The sequence below is a fragment of the Mytilus californianus genome, unplaced genomic scaffold (assembly GCF_021869535.1).
Source record: "Mytilus californianus isolate M0D057914Y unplaced genomic scaffold, xbMytCali1.0.p SCAF_3, whole genome shotgun sequence".
Classification (NCBI taxonomy): domain Eukaryota; kingdom Metazoa; phylum Mollusca; class Bivalvia; order Mytilida; family Mytilidae; genus Mytilus; species Mytilus californianus.
In genome coordinates this window covers 76,615,848-76,631,637 of record NW_026262679.1, presented here as the reverse complement: position 1 = coordinate 76,631,637, position 15,790 = coordinate 76,615,848, and the positions used below count along the sequence as shown (strand labels likewise).

Sequence of the window (15,790 nt, the reverse complement as noted above, 5' to 3'; positions counted from 1 at the left end):
CTTACTTTGCTGACAGCCTGTTATGCTCGATGTATGCCAGATTGTATTATATAAATATTCACAAATACTATTATTGCAATGCATACATAATTCAAAATCATACAATTCCTATGTATATTTATTATCCTAAATACAACCAAACCAACTTTGACTAACAACACCCCTTCATAGACGGTCATGGCCGGCCAGGAACAACTAGAGATAAAAAAAACCCCGATATAATCGATCAGAAAAAAAAGGTCTCCAGGGTCAGGTGCTTGACCTACACCTTGAATCTTGATAACTGTTACAGAATTGATCACACAATTATTTTATGCAGGCACAGGAATTGTTATCTGAAAATGAAATAGACACTTTTCAATTTCTCTGCCTTATTTTATGAAATTGAAAAAGGAAAACACTAATTAACTGGGAATTACAATTAAAGATTAACTCTTTTATTATTCTTATTAAAGCAGAGACATATATACATGTATATATGTCTCTGATTAATGTGATTCATTGTCATACATTTTAAACTGCAAACAAGGAATTATTGGAATCTGAAATAAATTTGAATTCTGGAAAATTGATAAGAAATGTATGATGAAAACTAACCATAAGTAGATATAAGATGTGGTATGAGTGCCAATGAGACAACTCTCCATCCAAGTCACAATTGTAAAAGTAAACCATTATAGGTCAAAGTACGGCCTTCAACATGTAGCCTTGGCTCACACTGAACAGCAAGCTATAAAGGGCCCCAAAAATGACTAGCGTAAAACCATTCAAACAGGAAAACCAATGTTCTAATCATATAAAAACTGAGAAACTAGAAACACTTATGAACCTCATCAACAACAACAACCACTGAACATCAGGTTCCTGACTTAGGACAGGTGCAAACAAATGCAGCGGGTTTAAACGTTTTAATAGGCGCCAATCTTCACCATACCTGAAACAATAGTGTAACATCACAACATAGAAACACACTATAAAATGTCAATTGCAATGGCTTAACTCAATCAAAAGACATATCAAGGGGGTTAGATGTAAAACAATATCAGAAAGACAACAGTAACCTTGGACAAAATGCCACCAAATAAAATAACGTACACAGGTAAATAAAAATAATTTTGTTGTAAGTTATACATAAGGTTCCTTTTACTATCACTGATATTTCAATATAAACTAACTAAGCCCACTCAGCCTTGTATGCATGGCCAACTGTCCTTAATAGGTTTAGTTTTCATCATACATTCCTTATCAATTTTGCAGAATTCAGAACTATTCCAGATTCCAATAATTCCCAGACACCTAGCTCCCTATATGCCATTATGCAGTTGCGTGCACATCAGCATGCTGAAAAAAGGGCAAAACAAAATATGAATAAATATGCCGAGGCCATGTGGTCGACAAACTACCAGAGCAAATCACCCTGCAAACACGCCAAAACAGTATTGGAAAGTTTCATTATATTTTGTGTTCATAGACCACATGATAATGAAACTGGAGTCGCGTTTGATATCTTCAGAAAATCGCTTCTTTGCGCAGTATCTGCTTTCTCGTGTTGTAGGAAATATAACCAATGAACAAATCGCAACATTGCTTGAGACATACGAGACTGACCTGGCATGTAATTTAGAAGAATTCATTCGGGAGGTTGCTCGATGGCGAACATGCTGCCGCTGGTGTATAACACCTCACGATCAGATGCCAACCTTAGCTGCGCTATGCTTGATGCGGTAAGCCCAGTGCTGTATTCTTTTGTATATAGATACTATTTTGAGTATTATGATGACAATGCTGGTACCGCTAGTTTTCTGTGTTGCAGATTTTGAGACTTCATATGCATGATTCAGGATATAAAACTACTTTTGGCAATTTTTTCCCGTATGATTTATAAAGAAACTAATTCCTATCATAGAATTTAACCAAATGCCAGCTTCTTAGTCAAAATTTATTGGTTTTAAAGTAAATTTTCCATTAAAATGTAATGTGTCGCTCAGGGTGTCATATTTTGCATCTCTGAAGGGGGAGGCATTTATTAAAACAAGGATAGATTTGCCTTTAATTCGGTCCTTATCTGATAGTTTGTAATTCAAGCAGAAAAAAATGATATCTTCAGAAAATCGCTTCTTTGCGCAGTATCTGCTTTCTCGTGTTGTAGGAAATATAACCAACAAACAAATTGCAACATTGTTTGAGACATACGAGACTGACCTGGCATGTAATTTAGAAGAATTCAATCGGGAGGTCGCTCAATGGCGAACATGCTCGATGGAGGAAAAAATGTCCTGATTTTCAAGATGTAAGCCATTTAAATTTGGCAAGAAATGATTCTGTAGATTTTTCATACATTTGACATTGGCACCTTTTTTCTTTTATCAAATGCGTGACATTTTTCAATGCACCCCTTTAGTTTATTTTACACAGGTGTATTAAGGAAATGTAGTCCAGCAGAGTTCTCAATAAGTGGTGGTAAGAAGGTTTTGCCCTCCACCATATTCAAAGGACTGACTATTTTGTTGTTTTTCAATAGAACATACATGTACATGTAATCTATAGTGAGGATCAGCAGATTATCTTCAAGGACTCTCTGATGAAAACCAAACGTAATATGTTGATATCTATATTTTCATGCAGACAACATTGATTTATTCAAACATTTCTTAGATTTCTGACGTTATTCCGATGACTTTTGTATGTGATCATGTATGTTGAACAAAAAATATTAGACACTGTGACTCTGAAAAGAAACTATCTCTGAACTAAAGATATTTGTAAACAATTTTTATTGTAATGAGCATGGTCTTGACTAGAATAAAAACTACATATAAATTATATTGAGTTATCATATGATTTGTGTATTCCTAGTACAATACATAATTTTACGTATATATTAATCGGTGTAATTCTGAATTTTACAAGTTGGTTCTACAATATCATTAAAACTATATGATGGTTCACTCTGCATTAAAAGCCACAATAAATCTAAAATTAAAACTATATGATGGTTCACTCTGCATTAAAAGCCACAATAAATCCATGATTTAAATATATGTTAAAAGTTTAAAATTTGTATCCCCCCTTTTTTACTAGTATGACACATACTGTACAACTAGAATGTACAATTTGTTCCAGAATATTTTGTTTACCTGGAGTACATTTGTATATGGGAAACACTGTGAAGGCCATTAATTAAGGGTTTGTAAATTGAGACTATGAAAAAGGGTAGGTACATGTAACTAAACATGCCATAGAATATATTGACCTAATTGAAAGGAAATGAAAAAACTATGAGTGACAAGCATATAATGGCAAAACAAGTTGTGAACAGTCCTGTTTAAACTAACTTAATTCTTGATATTTTAATGTGGCTCTTTCATCCAGGCTTGTGACTGGCAAGTTGTACTGTATTCATAATAATAAGCACCTTGGTTTTATTTAGAAATTAAAAATGGGGTATCTTATATCAATGAAAATGATAAAAGATGTAAATATTGGTCTGCTCTAGATGATGATTGTAAAGATAGTTTTTAAAATAGATTTTCTGAATGATGAGGTTATATTATTGAATCACAAATTTTTTAGGCAAATCTAAGAGTACTATCACGATTGTGGGTGTTATGGTGCATGAAAATTGGCGAATACAGTATTACTTGGCTGCATTACCCACCTCCCTCCTCATATATTTTTTTCTTTCTTTTTTTTTTCTTTTCCTTTCTTTTTTTTCTCTTTTTTTTTCATTTGTTTAAATCTATTTTCTTTTCTTTTTTTTCTGTCTTTTTTTCTATCTTTTCTATTTTTTTCTTTCTTTTCTTTTTTTTTTCTTTCATTTTGTTTTCATTTTCTTTTTCTTTCCTTTTTTCTATTCATTACATGTATGTACACAAGTTTCAAGCACATGCATTATTTTTTTTATTTTTTTTCCCCTTTCTTATATAAATATAAATATAATATAAATATATACATGTATGTACAGTCTTCTAAACCTTGTAGAAGATTTTGAACAATGTTTTTAGAATCAGAAACTAGGTACTGATGCCCCAACGTTCCATTAGTTGTTTTGTTTGTTGATGCATTTTTTGTCTTCATTTGGTTGTATTTTCCAAGCGGTTTAAATCCAACAATCATCTTGGCTCTCTCATACTGTTCAGTAAAAGACCTGTTTCCTGGATTTTCCGTTGCAAGTCTTCTGTATTTTGTAAAACTTTTAACTTCTTCACCGGTTCCTAGAATTGTATCAACCAGTGTTGATGTTATTTTGTCTGGAAAAAAAGATTTATTGATTTATAACATTAAAGAAGACTAATGATAAGACTCATCAATGATTTGTAGATCAAACAGAAGTTTTTTTTTATATATTTTATTGTTTAAAGTTGATTATCTACATAGGGAATCATTTAAATTATATTGGGATATTATGACCAAAAGGCTAGTTTAGCTAGTGCATTCTCAGATAGTAGCCTAGAAACTCCAGACCAATTTATCAAAAAAGTTTTTGGAGCAATGCTTCATTTAAACCCAATTCACATTCAGCTGTGCATATATTTGTGTACATGTACTTTAATACAGGGCACACATGGGCACACAACTAGAATGTAATTGGGCTTGCATGCACTTTCTTGCAATCTCTTGAAAAATTTGTAAGGGTTCCGCGGAACCATTGTCTCGCCTACTTTTGCTGTTAATCGCAGGCTCAACAAAAATGAGGGAAAAAAATCAATAAAAATATTCCTTTAGATACTATCTTTTGATTGTAAGAAGCTTCTGTCAAAGTTTGGTATAAATCCAGGATAGTTTATGAATCTAATAAATGTTTTAAATACTTTAACTGCAGACTGTATTTAATGTTAACTGGAAGAAAAACTAAGTCCATTTATAAGTAAAATACGGATAAACAGGTACAAATTTGAACAAAATTTCCTTCTAGATACTAGCTTTTGATCATAAACAAGATTCTGTCCACATTTGGTACAAATCCAGGATAGTTTTAGAAAGTTATTAAAATTTTAAAAACCAGAGTGAAAATATTGTTTCCTTGCAGAAAAACTAAGTCCATTTATAAGTAAAATACGGAAAAAATAAACATTTTTTTTTTAACAAATTTACTTCTGGATACTATCTTATGATCATAAACAAGCTTTTGTCCAAGTTTGGTACAAATCCTGGATAGTTTAAGAAAGTTATTAAAATTTTAAAAACTTTAACCACAGAGTGAATGTATTGTTTCCTGGCAGAAAAACTAAGTCCATTTATAAGTAAAATACGGAAAAAATAAACATTTTTTTTTAACAAATTTACTTCTTGATACTATCTTATGATCATAAACAAGCTTTTGTCCAAGTTTGGTACAAATCCAGGCTAATTTAAGAAAGTTATTAAAATTTTAAAAACTTTAACCACAGAGTGAATGTATTGTTTCCTTGCAGAAAAACTAAGTCCATTTACAAGTAAAATACGGAAAAACAGGAATTTTATTTTTACAAAATTTACTTCTGGATACTATCTTATGATCATAAACAAGCTTCTGTCCAAGTTTGGTAGAAATCCAGGATAGTTTAAGAAAGTTATTAAAATTTCAAAAACTTTAACCACAGAATGAATATTTGTGGACGCCAACGACAACAACGACGCCGACGGAATGTAGGATCGCTATGTCTCGCTTTTTCGACTAAAGTCGAAGGCTCAACAAAAATCATACATACTGTGGATTCATTATTAATAGTTGGATAACAATTTTTGTGGATTTCGTGGTTAACCTTTTCGTGGTTATAGGTTTACCACGAAATGAAATGTTCAAAGAATGGCAAATTCATAAGGGCTCCGCGGAACCCAGTGTCTCGCCTACTTTTGCTGTTAGTCTCAGGCTCAACAAAAATGGGGAAAAAATTATTCAAAATTTTCCTCTAGATACTATCTTTTGATTGTAAGAAGTTCTGTTCAAGTTTGGTAAAAATCCAAGAAGATTTATGAATCTAATAAATGTTTTGAAAACTTTAACTGCAGACTGTACGTAATGTTAACTGGAATAAAACTAAGTCCATTTATAAGTAATATACGGAAAAACAGGAAATAAAATTTTTACAAAATTTCCTTCTTGATACTAGCTTTTGATCATAAACAAGCTTCTGTCCAAGTGTGGTACAAATCCAGGATAGTTTAAGAAAGTTATTAAAATTTGAAAAACTTTAACAGCAGAGTGAATGTTATGTTAACTGGCAGAAAAACTAAGTCCATATATGAGTAAAATACGGATAAACAGGATTTTTTTTTTACAAAATTTACTTCTGGATACTATCTTATGATTATAAACAAGCTTCTGTCCAAGTTTGGTACAAATCTAGGATAGTTTAAGAAAGTTATTAAAATTTGAAAAGCTTTAACCACAGAGTGAATGTATGTTAACTGGCAGAAAAAGTAAGTCCATTTATAAGTAAAATACGGAAAAACAGGATTTTTTTTTTACAAAATTTACTTCTGGATACTATCTTATGATCATAAACAAGCTTCTGTCCAAGTTTGGTTGAAATGCAGGATAGTTTAAGAAAGTTATTAAAATTTGAAAAACTTTAACCAAAGAGTGAATATTTGTGGGTGCCGCTGCCGACGGAATGTAGGATCGCTATGTCTTGCTCTGCGACAAAAGTTGCAGGCTCGACAAAAACAACAAAATTAAATATCCATGATCATGCAAGTTTTCCTTAATCCATGAAAATTGGTACCCACGAAAATAAATGAATCCACAGTAAACATTTAGAATTAGTAGAATTTAGTGCTTTCAGATTGTGGTTAAAAGTACCCCCATCTTTCCTTAAAATACATAATACATTAATGGAACAGTAATTTTGCACACTGTTGAAGCATGTTTTGTTTAAATACTACATACAGCATACCTGCCAACATTTCAAAATGCCCATATGTTTATAATGAATTCAGTTTTTTCATGTTCCTGACACTCTTTCAAGCCAAAAAGATCCAAATCTTTAGGCCACACCAATTTGATTTTTAGTTCTTCGGACAAAAGCTCCAAAAAATATGGGGCGAGCGAGCGAAATTTTTTTGATTGTATTTATTTCTTGAAAATGAGTTTTGTTGAGGCGGGTGCTCTACAAGTGGAGCGAGCGGTATAATATTTTTTTTAAATTGTGCGATTTAGAATTTTATGTACATGTAAAACTGGTTACTTCAAAGAAAAAGGAAGATAAACATGCTCTTATTCATATAATTTGATGTATTTGTGCCTGTAGTACAGTCTGTACCATACACAACTCTCTGGTTCGCTTTGGTTTAGTATAATTTTGATTGTTTTCGTCAAATAAGCTTTGACTGCCGCTCTGCGTGAATTTTCATTAAAAATTAAATTCATACATGTGTATATATTAAGGAAGCATAGCAGATGCAGTTTAGCAAGAGGAATTATGTTAGTGAGGTAAATTTAAATGAAATGTGTCGAATACAATTAAAATATGTGTATGTATTACAAAACTGAATGCCCTAGAAAAATATTAATTATCTTTTAATTTGATATAGTTGTTTTTATTATATGGTAATGATTGTTTAATTGGCTGCATGACATCCAGTTGGAACTATTTATCCATAATAGGATCAACATAATGTGTAAGGTGAATAGTTCAACAACATCCTCAGTAAGATAGTTATATTGCTATGCATGTAGATCTCAATTTATTAAAAAATTCCCTTAAAATACACATGCATTATTCTGACTTAGCAAAATACTTTTTCCTTTTGCCCCTGAAACCTGCAATGTATTTTAAACTGTAAGTGGTTGCACCAATAACACATCCCTAATTATTATTAGCATGCCAATCCCAATACCACCACTTTGGTCTCAAATGTTGGAACTTTTAAATTTTCCCTTACAAAAGAGTCCTGATTGCATGTCAATAGACTAACAAGGGGATATGAGGTTTTCATCAAAATAAGATAAATCTGTCATTTTTTAAAAACTCGTGTGAATTTAATATTAATTTCATCCAAGACTTCTACTTCTACCAATACGCGGCCACCATCAATAAGTTGATTATTTTGCCACTTTTTGGATGCGCATTTAAAATTTAGACAAAAAATAAATATTGATTTGATTTGAATTTGTGCTATACATCATATATACAGTGAATTTAAAAACATCTTGGCGTTGATCTAGTTCATCTCATGCAGGTAAGTCTTGAAGCATTCAAGACTACCTGTATTGGTGGCAGTATGTGGTAGGGCATTCCAGTCTCGTATCGTCCTTGGGTAAAAAAATTCCTTCCGCACTTCGGTCCTACAAGATGGTACTTGGTATCCATTTGTGTTGATGTTTCTGGATAGCTTATCTGGTGGAATGAGAGTATTACTGGTGTCAACTTTCACCATCCCGTTAGACAGAACTGGTGTCAACTTTCACCATCCCGTTAGACAGATATATCTTTCTATGTCTGTTGTAATCCTAGATTACTCTGACGTCCAACGGCTGTTTTGCCAGACAAGCTGGAGCTGTGGGACAACAGCGCTCATCTTGTCTGGCAAAACAGCTGTTGGACGTCAGAGTAATCTCGGACTATGTCTGTTGAAACAATGATCGGGGATGACAATGGTTCTAACTTCTAACAAGTACTGATGTGATCGTGGTCACCTAACGAAAGATTTTTTTAATTTTTTGTCTCCTATAACAGGTCTTCATTGGTAAAACGAAATGCGTTTAAAATAGCTGTGTTTAATAACTACTTGTACTTGCAATGATCTGACACAACTTCATTTTGGCATCCCGATTTTTGACCTTTTATTTACAAATCGATTTACCACACGTGTTTTGAATCGATCGGAGCAATATATGCACAAGAAAAACGTTTTAAAGGAAAAAAAAATATCAAGGATAAACTAATTTTGGAGCGGCATGCGGCCCAAAAATTGGCGGAAGCGGTAATTATTTTTTTTTATTGAAAAGTCAATTTCTCCAAGACAGGAACGGGAAAATCCAAAGAACTATTAATCAAATTGGTGTGGCCTTATCTGCATAATAAAAAAAAACTTAGGCCAAATAAAAATATATGCGTGGTTCCAGTTACATTCTCAAAAGATACGGTCGCTAGGTTGGCATTGTTTTTTGGGATTGTCAAAATCCAGAAAAAAAATTGTGTGTTCACTGAGTCCGATTCTGGTATTGTACACGCCCCTACCGCAAGTTTGCCATTTTCTATATTTTTCGGTTTTAAAATAAACAGACATGTTATGTTTTTTAGTTAATTTTGTTGCATTCTGTTAAGAATTTGTTGCATTTTTAGCCTTAGTGGATAATTTTATTGGAAATTCTTTTGACAGAAGTCTGTGAAATTAATTATTGAAATTCACATTCCATAAAATGGGATCGTTCAAAATTTATTTTACAGAATTAAAAAGAAAATTTCTAGGTTGGGTCTGGTTACTGGAACCACACATATATTTTTTTTATTTTGCCTTGTTATTCTAATGGGAATCATGGCAATTGGTCATTTTTTAATTGAGGTAGGTTTTGAAAATTAGAATCAAAATGAAGGCAATAGTATGTGATTTAAAAAGAATTTTTGTTTCTGATTGTTGTTAACATATAGTTCATTTTTTATGCCAGCACCCAAGCTGAGGGGGCATTAAGTGTTGTCCATCTGTATGTACATCCCAAAAGTGGTTACCATTTTTAACTTTGCTTCAACCAAATGTTTTGAAACTTATACACAATGCTAATTACCACAAAACACTGTTCAGCTTTGAATTGAAATGGCGTCAATTTTACTGTTTGTCCCTTTATAATGTTATATGCAAGCAGGGGCATCATCTCTGTCCCATGAACACATTCTCCATTTATTTTGAACAATTGTTTTTAGAATCAGAACTAGGTACTGATGCCCCAATGTTCCAATAGTTGATATGTTTCTTGATGCAGTGCATTTTTGTTTTCATTTGGTTGTATTTTCCAAGCATTTTAAATCCAACAACCATCTTGGCTCTCTCATACTGTTCAGTAAAAGGCCTGTTTCCTGGATTTTCCATTGCAAGTCTTCTGTATTTTGTAAAACTTTTAACTTCTCCACCTGTTCCTAGAATTGTATCAACCAGTGTTGTTGTTATTTTGTCTGGAAAAATTTATTGATTTATAACATTAAAGAAGACTCTGATAAGACTAATGATTTGTAGATCAAACAGAGGTTTTTTTTAATATTTTATTGTTTAATGTTGATTATATGCATAGGGAATCATTTATATTGGGATATTATGACAAAAAAAGGCTAGTTTAACTAGTGCATTCTCAGATAGTAGTCTGGAGACTCCAGACCAATTTAACAAAAAAATGTTTTGGAGAATGCTTCATTTAAACCCAATTCACATTCAGCTGTGCATATATTTGTGACTGCATGTACTTTAATACAGGGCACACATAGGCACTAGACTAGGATGTAATTGGACTTGCATGTACTTTCTTACAATCTCTTGAAAAATCATACATAAACATTTAGAATTAGTAGAAATTAGTGCTTTCAGACTGTGGTTAAAAGTACCCCCATCTTTCCTTTAAATACATAACACTTTATTAGAACAGTAATTTTGCACACTGTTGAAGCATGTTTCATTTGAATACTATATACAAATATATATCTACCTGTTTATGTACATATGTTTATAATGGATTCAGTTTCTTCATGTTCCTGACAACCTTTCAAGCCAAAAGGATTCATATTTTTATCTGCATATTAAAAAAAAAACATCAGCCAAATAAAAATGTATGTGTGATTCCAGTTACATATTCTCGAAAAAAGACAGGGTTAGTATATCTGCATTTTTTTTTTTTGGAATTGTCAAAATCCGGAAAAAATATTGTTCTTTCACTGAGTCTGATTCTGGTATTATACACGCCCCTACCACAAGTTTGTCATTTTCTATATGTTTAGTTGTAAAATAAACAGACATGTTGCATTTTTAGCATTACTAGATACTTTTATGGGAAATTCATATGACAGAAGCCTGTGAATTCAATTGTTGAAATTCACATTCAATAAAATGGGATCGTTCAAAATCTATTTTACAGAATTAAAAAAAAAGTTCTAGGGTAGGTCTGGTAACTGGAACCACACATATATTTTTATTTTGCCACTCTAACGGTAATTATGGCAATTGGTCATATTTTAATCGAGGTAGGTTTTGAAAATTAGTATCAAAATGCAGGCAATCATATAGTTCATTTTTTATGCCAGCACTGAAGCTGAGGGGGCATGAAGTGTTGTCCATCTGTATGTACGTCCCAAAAGTGGTTATCGTTTTTAACTTTAAGTTGCCTCAACAAAATGTTTTGAAACTTATATAAAATGCTAATTACCACAAAACACTGTTCAGCTTTGAATTTAAACTGCATCAATTTACTGTTTGTCCCTTTATAATGTTATATGCAAGCAGGGTCATCATCTGTGTCACATTCTCCATTTATTTTGAACAATTGCTTTTAGAATCAGAACTAGGTACTGATGCCCCAACGTTCCATTAGTTGATTTGTTTGTTGATGCATTTTTTGTCTTCATTTGGTTGTATTTTTCAAGCAGTTTAAATCCAACAATCATCTTGACTCTCTCATACTGTTCAGTAAAAGACCTCATTCTGGGATTTTCCATTGCAAGTCTTCTGTATTTTGTAAAACTTAACTTCTTCACCAGTTCCTAGAATTGTATCAACCAGTGTTGTTGTTATTTTGTCTGGAAAAAACGATTTATTGATTTATAACATTAAAGAAGACTAATGATCAGACTCAATGATTTGTAGATCAAACAAAGAGGTTTTTTTTATATTTTATTGTTTAATGTTGATTATCTGCATATGGAATCAATTATATTGGGATATTATGACCAAAAGGCTAGTTTAGCTAGTGCATTCTCAGAATGTAGCCTGGAAACTCCAGACCAATTTAACAAACAAATTTTTTGGAGCAATGCTTCATTTAAACCCAATTTACATTCAGCTGTGCATATATTTGTGTACATGTACTTTAATACAGGGCATGCATAGGCACTCAACTAGGATGTAATTGGGCTTGCATGCACTTTCTTTCAAAAATCATACATACTAGTTAACATTTAGAATTAGTAAAATTTAGTGCTTTCAGATTGTGGTTAAAAGTACCCCCATCTTTCCTTAAAATACATAATACATTAATGGAACAGTAATTTTGCACACTGTTGAAGCATGTTTTGTTTAAATACTATATACAGATATATATCTACCTGTTTGTGTACATATGTTCATAATGGATTCAGTTTCTTCATGTTCCTGACAATGATCTTTCAAGCCAAAAGGATCCAAATCTTCATCTGCATAATAAAAAAAAACTTAAGCCAAATAAAAATATATGCGTGGTTCCAGTTACATTCTCAAAAAAAGATACGGTCCATAGGTTGGCATTGTTTTTTTGGGATTATCAAAATCCAGAAAAAAAATCATGTGTTCACAGAGTCCGATTCTGGTATTGTACACGCCCCTACAGCAAGTTTTCCATTTTCTATATTTTTCGGTTTTAAAATAAACAGACATGTTATGTTTTTTAGTTAATTTTGTTGCATTCTGTTAAGAATTTGTTGCATTTTAAGCCTTAGTGGATAATTTTATTGGAAATTCATATGACAGAAGTCTGTGAATTTAATTATTGAAATTCACATTCCATAAAATGGGATCGTTCAAAATTTATTTTACAGAATTAAAAAAAAAAGTTCTAGGGTGGGTCTGGTAACTGGAACCACACATATATATTCTTTTATTTTGCCTTGTTATTCTAACAGCAATTGACATGGCAATTGGTCATATTTTAATTGAGGTAGGTTTTGAAAATTAGAATCAAAATGAAGGCAATAGTATGTGATTTAAAAAGAATTTTTGTTTCTGATTGTTGTTAACATATAGTTCATTTTTTATGCCAGCACCGAAGCTGAGGGGGCATTAAGTGTTGTCCATCTGTATGTACATCCCAAAAGTGGTAACCATTTTTAACTTTGCCTCAACCAAATGTTTTAAAACTGATACACAATGCTAATTACCACAAAACACTGTTCAGCTTTGAATTTAAATGGCATCAATTTAACTGTTTGCATGTACTTTCTTGCAATCTCTTGAAAAATCATACATAAACATTTAGAATTAGTAGAAATTAGTGCTTTCAGACTGTGGTTAAAAGTACCCCCAACTTTCCTTTAAATACATAACACATTATTGGAACAGTAATTTTGCACACTGTTGAAGCATGTTTTGTTTGAATACTATATACAAATATATATCTACCTGTTTATGTACATATGTTTATAATGGATTCAGTTTCTTCATGTTCCTGACAACCTTTCAAGCCAAAAGGATTCATATTTTCATCTGCATGTTAAAAAAAAACATCAGCCAAATAAAAATGTATGTGTGATTCCAGTTACATATTCTCGAAAAAAGACAGGGTCAGTATATCTGCATTTTTTTTTTTGGATTGTCAAAATCCGGAAAAAATATCGTTCTTTCACTTAGTCTGATTCTGGTATTATACACGCCCCTACCACAAGTTTGCCATTTTCTATATGTTTAGTTGTAAAATAAACAGACATGTTACATTTTTAGTTAATTTTGTTGCATTCTGTTATGAATTTGTTGCATTTTTAGCCGTAGTAGATACTTTTATGGGAAATTCATATGACAGAAGCCTGTGAATTCAATTGTTGAAATTCACATTCAATAAAATGGGATCGTTCAAAATCTATTTTACAGAATTAAAAAAAAAAGTTCTAGGGTATGTCTGGTAACTGGAACCACACATATATTTTTATTTTGCCTTAACTCTAACGGTAATCATGGCAATTGGTCATATTTTAATCAAGGTAGGTTTTGAAAATTAGTATCAAAATGCAGGCAATCATATAGTTCATTTTTTATGCCAGCACTGAAGCTGAGGGGGCATGAAGTGTTGTCCATCTGTATGTACGTCCCAAAAGTGGTTATAGTTTTTAACTTTAAGTTGCCTCGACAAAATGTTTTGAAACTTATATAAAATGCTAATTACCACAAAACACTGTTCAGCTTTGAATTTAAACTGCATCAATTTACTGTTTGTCCCTTTATAATGTTATATGCAAGCAGGGTCATCATCTGTGTCACATTCTCCATTTATTTTGAACAATTGCTTTTAGAATCAGAACTAGGTACTGATGCCCCAACGTTCCATTAGTTGATTTGTTTGTTGATGCATTTTTTGTCTTCATTTGGTTGTATTTTTCAAGCAGTTTAAATCCAACAATCATCTTGACTCTCTCTCATACTGTTCAGTAAAAGACCTCATTCTGGGATTTTCCGTTGCAAGTCTTCTGTATTTTGTAAAACTTAACTTCTTCACCAGTTCCTAGAATTGTATCAACCAGTGTTGTTGTTATTTTGTCTGGAAAAAACGATTTATTGATTTATAACATTAAAGAAGACTAATGATCAGACTCAATGATTTGTAGATCAAACAGAGGTTTTTTTATATTTTATTGTTTAATGTTGATTATCTGCAGTTGGAATCAATTATATTGGGATATTATGACCTAAAGGCTAGTTTAGCTAGTGCATTCTCAGAAAGTAGCCTGGAAACTCCAGACCAATTTAACATACAAATTTTTTGGAGCAATGCTTCATTTAAACCCAATTTACATTCAGCTGTGCATATATTTGTGTACATGTACTTTAATACAGGGCATGCATAGGCACTCAACTAGGATGTAATTGGGCTTGCATGCACTTTCTTGCAAAAATCATACATACTAGTTAACATTTAGAATTAGTATAATTTAGTGCTTTCAGATGGTGGTTAAAAGTACCCCCATCTTTCCTTAAAATACATAATACATTAATGGAACAGTAATTTTGCACACTGTTGAAGCATGTTTTGTTTAAATATTATATACAGATATATATCTACCTGTTTGTGCACATATGTTTATAATGGATTCAGTTTCTTCATGTTCCTGACAATCTTTCAAGCCAAAAGGATCCAAATCTTCATCTGCATAATAAAAAAAAACTTAGGCCAAATAAAAATATATGCGTGGTTCCAGTTACATTCTCAAAAAAAGATATGGTCCGTAGGTTGGCATTGTTTTTTGGGATTATCAAAATCCAGAAAAAAAATCATGTGTTCACAAAGTCTGATTCTGGTATTGTACACGCTCCTACAGCAAGTTTTCCATTTTCTATATTTTTCTGTTTTAAAATAAACAGACATGTTACGTTTTTTAGTTAATTTTGTTGCATTCTGTTAAGAATTTGTTGCATTTTAAGCCTTAGTGGATAATTTTATTGGAAATTCATATGACAGAAGTCTGTGAATTTAATTATTGAAATTCACATTCCATAAAATGGGATCATTCAAAATTTATTTTACAGAATTAAAAAAAAAAGTTCTAGGGTGGGTCTGGTAACTGGAACCACACATATATATTTTTTTATTTTGCCTTGTTATTCTAACAGCAATCGACATGGTAATTGGTCATATTTTAATCGAGGTAGGTTTTGAAAATTAGAATCAAAATGAAGGCAATAGTATGTGATTTAAAAAGAATTTTTGTTTCTGATTGTTGTTAACATATAGTTCATTTTTTATGCCAGCACCGAAGCTGAGGGGGCATTAAGTGTTGTCCATCTGTATGTACATTCCAAAAGTGGTAACCATTTTTAACTTTGCCTCAACCAAATGTTTTAAAACTGATACACAATGCTAATTACCACAAAACACTGTTCAGCTTTGAATTTAAATGGCATCAATTTTACTGTTTGCATGTACTTT

General features: G+C 31.9%; 1 long non-coding RNA gene across 50 annotated transcripts in view; it reads right to left on the bottom strand.

The window, feature by feature from the left end:
• The window catches only part of LOC127733268 (uncharacterized), a 193,470-nt gene that overhangs the window by 78,957 nt on the left and 98,723 nt on the right, over positions 1-15,790 (bottom strand). For 45 of the 50 annotated variants that reach the window (XR_007996957.1, XR_007996970.1, XR_007996953.1 and 42 more), the window contains one exon: positions 11,333-11,601. This is a non-coding gene — a long non-coding RNA (uncharacterized LOC127733268). Of the gene's footprint in view, positions 1-11,332; positions 11,703-12,227; positions 12,315-14,303; positions 14,405-14,926; positions 15,011-15,790 lie in introns of all 50 variants that reach the window. The other 5 variants (XR_007996945.1, XR_007996941.1, XR_007996946.1 and 2 more) reach the window with 5 other exon arrangements.